This window comes from Vicia villosa, unplaced genomic scaffold (assembly GCF_029867415.1).
Source record: "Vicia villosa cultivar HV-30 ecotype Madison, WI unplaced genomic scaffold, Vvil1.0 ctg.000029F_1_1_3, whole genome shotgun sequence".
Classification (NCBI taxonomy): domain Eukaryota; kingdom Viridiplantae; phylum Streptophyta; class Magnoliopsida; order Fabales; family Fabaceae; genus Vicia; species Vicia villosa.
The window spans coordinates 409,471-416,098 of NW_026704963.1; the positions used below are offsets into that span (position 1 = coordinate 409,471).

Sequence of the window (6,628 nt, forward strand, 5' to 3'; positions counted from 1 at the left end):
ATCTCGCATATACTCGAACTAAGGCATGTCTCGCTAATGTTAATGTGGATACATTAGTCGTGACTCACAAGGCAGTCAACCAGAGTAAAAGGATATCACATCTAAGGGGTGTGTATGACGATGATCAACTTATGCCATGAAGCATATATCATATGCCGCGATGCAGTCAAGATAAACTCAAAACGACAAATCACTTGATTTCCTATGAATGGGGTGATGGAGCAAGCACGTGGCAAATCCTCATAATAGTCTTTCACATATGCAAAATTTTCTATGTATCAATCTTGTCTTGAATGAATTTCTAAGTAAAATTTCTAAATCTCTTTGTTTAAAACGACTTTGGTTATCTTGTAATTGATTTGCATTAGAAAGAAGCACGTCTTTAATGATATCTTGTAATACTCTTATTGGATTAATTTATTGAGATGCTTTGAAGCTCTCTTTGTGTTGTGTTTTGCTTATGCGTATTTTAAAATATCTAATTTCATTTTATGGGACTAAAACCTTCTTGAAATTGTCTTTTTAGGGATATGTTTATTCAACCCCCATTCTAGACCTTTTTATGTTCATATTTTCACCTAGAAATTGGTATTATAACAAGGCTTTTGATCAAAGTCTTGCGACTCCAAAAGTTGAGGATATGGTTCCTTTTTCGTTCTTAGATGGTTTTTTTTATATTCTTTTGGAAGCTTATGCAATTTAATGAATTCCAATAATATTACATTGATTTCCTAATGTCTGATCATTCATAGCATGCATTGCATAGATTAACTTAAAGTAAAACCTTACTAGTATATTCTTCAATCATTAGTTGTATTTAAGATATTCTCGAAGTTTTGATTCGTCCAGGATTCAACTGGCAAAACTTTTGAGGTTTGTGGAATGTAACCGAAAACCCGACATTGTGTCTTAAAGTTTATTCTTGATTAATCCTACTTAAAGATGGACATGCATTCATATGTTAACATGCTTAAAGTTTTTAAGAGATTAAAGAAATAAGCAAAAAACATACTCTAGTGACCTACTCTTCCAAGGTTATCATAAAAAGATGGTGAAGACAGTTTGAGATATTTGGCATTATTCTTCGAGTTCTCAACAATTACAAAAGACTCAAGGGTTACGAGGTGTCCCTTAAAGTGCTAATAATCTTCAAAGAGTTGAGTCATTTATCTGGGAGTGATAAGATATGTAAATCACAGATGATTAAAACATTTGTCATACAAGTTCATATGAAGTCTTACTGAGTGATTTTCAGACGTGCAAGAGGAGTTATATCCAATTCGTTTATGCTTGATCGTATTTTAGCTTATATTATTCTTGTTGTTGATTACTAATAGTTTTCGTGTGCAGCAAGTTAAGCTTGGATTGTCTAAATTGGAATGATTGTTTCAACCCTCCTCTATTCATTTTTTTTAGTATACATGTTTGTAATTATTTCTTTGCCTAGATGTATTATTTGTTTGAAATATGTATATGTGATATGTGGGGTCGAAAAACATTGGTTTAGAAAGATCACAACTGGGGTAGTCAAAATCTGCAGGAAAATTATGTGGGGACTTAACCAAATTTTACTTCAGATTGTGTAAGCTAGAGTTGGAGGTGTAGGCAGATGAAAAGGGCAGCTTTTTGCAAGTAGTTGTCAAAAGCATTTTTGCATGGAATGGATGCTTGGCAAGCTATGATTAGTCTAACGTTTAGTAGCAATTATTTTTTACATCTATATAAGTAGAATTTGCATTTAGTGTTAGGGATCACATTTTGTAACATTGCAAGAAAAACTCAAAGTATTCGCGTCATAGAAAAAAAAATGATTTATGAAAATATATGAATGTGTTCCAGTTTAATTTCAAAGCAATTTACCTTTCAATTTTCAATCTCGTATTTCTACTTTTCAAATTGTTTGTACTTTTGTCTACTTTATTTTCATTTCTCAAATTCTACCCAGTTCAATATCCAATTCAAACACTAAAACCATTTGAAAACTTAGTACTTTATTCTAAGATTTTGTAGCCGATTCTACAAGTCAACTTTAACACAAAAAAAGGCTAGATATTGTTTGCCATAAATCTTTGCAAATAGGTACCTAAAAAGAATCAAGAAAATGCCTAATTTTCTAATTAGATCTAATTAAAATGAATTAATCTCATTCGAATATTTTTAGTATTTTTTTTTTTTGAAAAAAAGAATTTCAAGTAGAAATTTAATCAAGAAAATATTCTAAAAAATCTAACAACATTTCTAAAAATTTCAGTGAACTAGAAATTAAAGAAGAGAAGTGCAAAAATTCTAGAGTGGAAAATAGGTGCCGAAAACAGTGTTTGTATGGTCTATTTAACTAAGCACAAGTTGATTTTTGTATTGTCTAGTAAACCAGCAAAAAAAAGACATATGGGGTTGTGCTGAAAAATGCAACTGGGTTAGCGTCTGTTTGGTTCAACGGAGGGGAATGGAGGGGAGGGAATTTAATAGAGGGGAGGGGAGGGAAAGGGAGGGGAGGGAATTTAACTAAATATATGTTTGGTTCAAGAAGGGGAGGGGAGGGGTTTTTAATAACATGTATGTTTGGTTCACAAGGGGAGGGGAGGGATTTTAAAATCAAATTACTTTTTTATCCTTATAAATTTTGTTATTTGTACTTAGTAAAAATAATTTTAAATAACAATAGTATTGAGTAAATTTCTCCAAAAAAAACTTGTTCGTTCATAAATCATACTATAACAGTAAACAACAACACACATTAGTTGAATTATAGATCTTCAACGCAAATCAAACCATTATCTGATCTTGATAATTCATCTAACCCAATAAAAGAATTTCTATAATTAAAAATAAATAAAATAATGTTAGAATGTTAAAAAAATTGAACAAATAATATTAAATTTAAATCTTTATTTATAACATAAACTTAATATATTTTGCATTATGTTATTATTATTAATAGTATAATAAAAAAATTATATTACTATTATATATTATAAACAAGAACTGATATAAGGATGTTATTATAATAAAAAAATAACATAATATTAAAAAGGGAAATTCAACAAAATAAAAAGGAAAAAATTCAATTGAGAGCAACAACACACAAATAGCTATAAGAAAAATGAAACATAAAATAACACAGAAAAATCAAGTCTTTAATAATTCAATAAGGACAATTTTGGAATTAAAAAAATAATTGAGGATAAAATAGGAAAAATAATAAAATTTTGATTAATGATCTTTCCTCCCCTTCAAATCCCCCCAATTTGGAGGGGAGCAAAAAGTAAGTCTAGGAGGAAATTTGCTCCCCTCCCCTCCCCTCCTCTCCCCTCATAAAAAATGAATCAAACATACATATTTATAAATATTCCCTTCCATCCCCTCCCCTCCCCCATCTACTTCCAACCAAACGGACCCTTAGAGAAAAACACAAAAGAAAGCGTACTGAAAAGAAAAGAACCTGAAAATTAAATTAATTAAAAAAGGAATATAATAAAATAAAATAAAACCGAACCGGACCGGACCGGAGGTTGAATCGGACCGGACTGGTCTGGTCATCACCCCTTTCCTCACGCTTCTTTGACGTAGAACTGGTAGAAGCATGGAAAGTTGTAAAAAATGGTGCAGCCCCTTTGTGGGGGCGGACAAGGTGGCTTGGGGGCGGTTGGCCGGCCGACGGCGGCGGCTCCCTTCAAGGGTGGTGGCGATGCTTTGATTCAAGTTCCTCTTCTTCTTCCTCACCAACTCTCCTCCTCCACTGACATACTTTGAGGTAACTTGAAAAACCTCAAATCTAGCTCAAATGGGATGAAATAAAGGTCTATTTTGCTTGATTTTTCATGGAAATTATGAATATATGATTAGTTTTCATTGATTTTGTGATTTGCGTGATTTTTGAAAACTCAAGAATGGTGATTTTTGTGAATATTACAAAAATGGGTTTTGATGTAAAAAAGTGATTTTTTTAGAAGCTAATTCATACTACTATGCATCTAAATCGTGTTAATGCTACGCAGTGCTTAAACTATGTTAGCTTATGGTGCACTTTTTTCATGAAGCTTGAATATGGATTTTTGATGCAAATAAGTGCTTATTTGGAAAAGTCATTTTATGTTCTACGCCTAAATCAATACTAATGCTATGCTAAGAATGCAATTATGCTAAAACATGCTTGGAAATGTTTATGGTGATTCTAATGCAATTTTTTAGCTACTTGAATTTATTTTTTGGTGGATGCATATAATATAATTGCTTATTTGAATACGTTATTCTTTAACAGTAGCTTAAATTAAACAACAAAAACATTCAGCAATTCATGGCAATGGTATTGGAGGAAAATTGATGAAGAATTGCCAACGAAGCGGAGATTTGCTCTGGCTAGAAGTTGCGCGCAAAGTGTCGAAGTGAAACTCGGACAACTTCAAGAGCTAAGCTCCTATACTTCTATTAATTTCCAAGTTTGTTGATGATGATGAGTGAACGTAGACGATGAATGTAGAAGTTTGATTGAGTTACCATGATCTTGCTGTGGTATAAATTGATGAATTCTTGATGATGAAATTGCTTGGATTGTTGAAAGTTGTTGAAACTTGATGATCGCCTGAAACTTGATGAAGATTGTAGATAGAAATTGATGATTGATTGTTGAATGATTGTGGCTTAGTTGCACCAACTTAGAACTTCAATGTGAAGTTCTAAAATGGTGATTAAGATGAGCTTTGGTGAAGGTTAGGGAATGATGACAAATTATGAGAGATGGTGAGAAAAATGAAAAATGGTGAGAAAATGTTGAAATGGTTCAAAGTGGTTAACCCCTAAATTGTGGAAAATGACATGTTTATAGTTTTTGTGATTGATTGTTGATCTTTGGATTATGATCCAAGCAAGAAGTTTATCAACGGTTGAAAATTAATTTGAGCTTAAGTTGCGGATCACTAATCTCAAGTCTCAACCGTTGGATCAATTATTAAAAAGAATTAGGATTGAATGAAAATAGAAGTTAGATTTTGTGATAGTTTGAAAATTTTAAGGATGTTAGAGGTAGTTATGGAAGTTAAGGGTATTTGAGTAAATGAATGGTTTGTGGGGAATGAGGTAGTTAGAGATAGAAGTGTTTGAATTTAGCAAAAGTACCGAGTTAGAGGTTAAGATGAATGATCACTAGCTTGAAACTTGGATTTTGTTGATTTTTGCATTGGTTTTACTTTGATTTTGGTAGTTTTTGGCTTGACTTTTTGTGAAATGCTTTTATGTTGAAAATAAGCACTTTCGGATGGTGTAAACCTATGGATTCAATTCTGATTTTTTATGCATGGAATATCTTAAATTGCATCATGGAAACATTATTGTGGAATCGGAACATATTGCAGAATTTTTTCCAAGTATTATGCAGAATTATTTTTTCTTGATTTTCGAGCAACTTTTGATTGACTTTGATTCATGATATTTGACGATTATTTGATGTGTCTTTTTCCTTGTAGCAAGGTAAACAATATGGTGGAATAATGAGCTCGAACCGATATCAGAAAGTGAAGATAGAGGCATGAGAAAGAGGCTTAATGGAAGAGAGTTTTGTTGGAATTTCTTTATGTAGCATAAACATGTAATTTCTTGGTTTTTGATGATGAATGATAGGTCTCTTGATCTAAAAATTGTAGAATAAGTCTAGAAAAATTTTAGGAGAAAAAATTGAGTCGACAGTCAAAAGTTGAACAAAAGTCATTGAAAAGTCTACAATTTGACCAAAAAGTTGTGATTTTTTATCTTCTTTCCTTGTAATCCATTCTTTTAACCTGTATCTCAAGAAATAAATGTTGTATCATGAATATGCATGAATGAAGTATTTCTTAGAATTTCCATCTTTATCTTTTTATTTGAATTCAAATAATCGTCCGAATCCAGCAATAGTCATTCCAATCCTTCTGATAACATGGAAAATAAAGAGATAATCCGCACCACAAGTAAATATGGAAAAAAATAAACTCGAATAATCACTAAGTAGTATTCCGCCTCGAAAATTCACCTAAACCAATTAAATCCACTATTACCGAACCTTTGACCATTGATTGTGCAATGCAAATGCGATGAATGTTACGTTAAATGTATGACCTATTTGAATGAATTAATATATGCAGATGATTTTAACATAAACCAGATGAAAAGATGAAAATGGGAAGACAAATTTTAGGATAAGACAGTTAACTTGCAAAAGAATCTTTTATCCCAATTGTGAATTTATTTTTATAACATAATATTGCAGTGATCAAACAGTTCCTTATCCATGTCTCACTGTTTGCTTGTTGGTCGTGTTCTTAAACATGCTTCTAGCCAAGGTGAATCTCATACCATGTAATGGTAAGTATATCAATTTTGATCATGTAATGAAGTTGCCAAGCACTTATATCTTGTCCATTATGATTTTTTTTCAATCAAAATGTGTGTTTCTTCTCCCTCCTCAATTGCGTTAAATTTTTTCAACAAGCATAACCTTTTGTTGCTCTTATCTGCAATTCTTGCTGATAGATCTGATGATAACTCACACTTTCTTCTACTCTCTCAAGGGCTCTAAAAAACAAAGATCTTAATTTGTTTGCTAAAAGTATATCTCAAGCAAAATCATAAACACCATAATTTACTTTTAAAAATA

General features: G+C 31.6%; 1 long non-coding RNA gene across 1 annotated transcript; it reads left to right on the forward strand.

The window, feature by feature from the left end:
- Positions 1-3,583: 3,583 nt before the first annotated feature.
- LOC131622372 (uncharacterized) lies at positions 3,584-5,838 on the forward strand. The gene is made up of 2 exons (XR_009289888.1): positions 3,584-3,754; positions 4,262-5,838. It is a non-coding gene; the product is annotated as an uncharacterized LOC131622372 (long non-coding RNA).
- Positions 5,839-6,628: the final 790 nt, after the last annotated feature.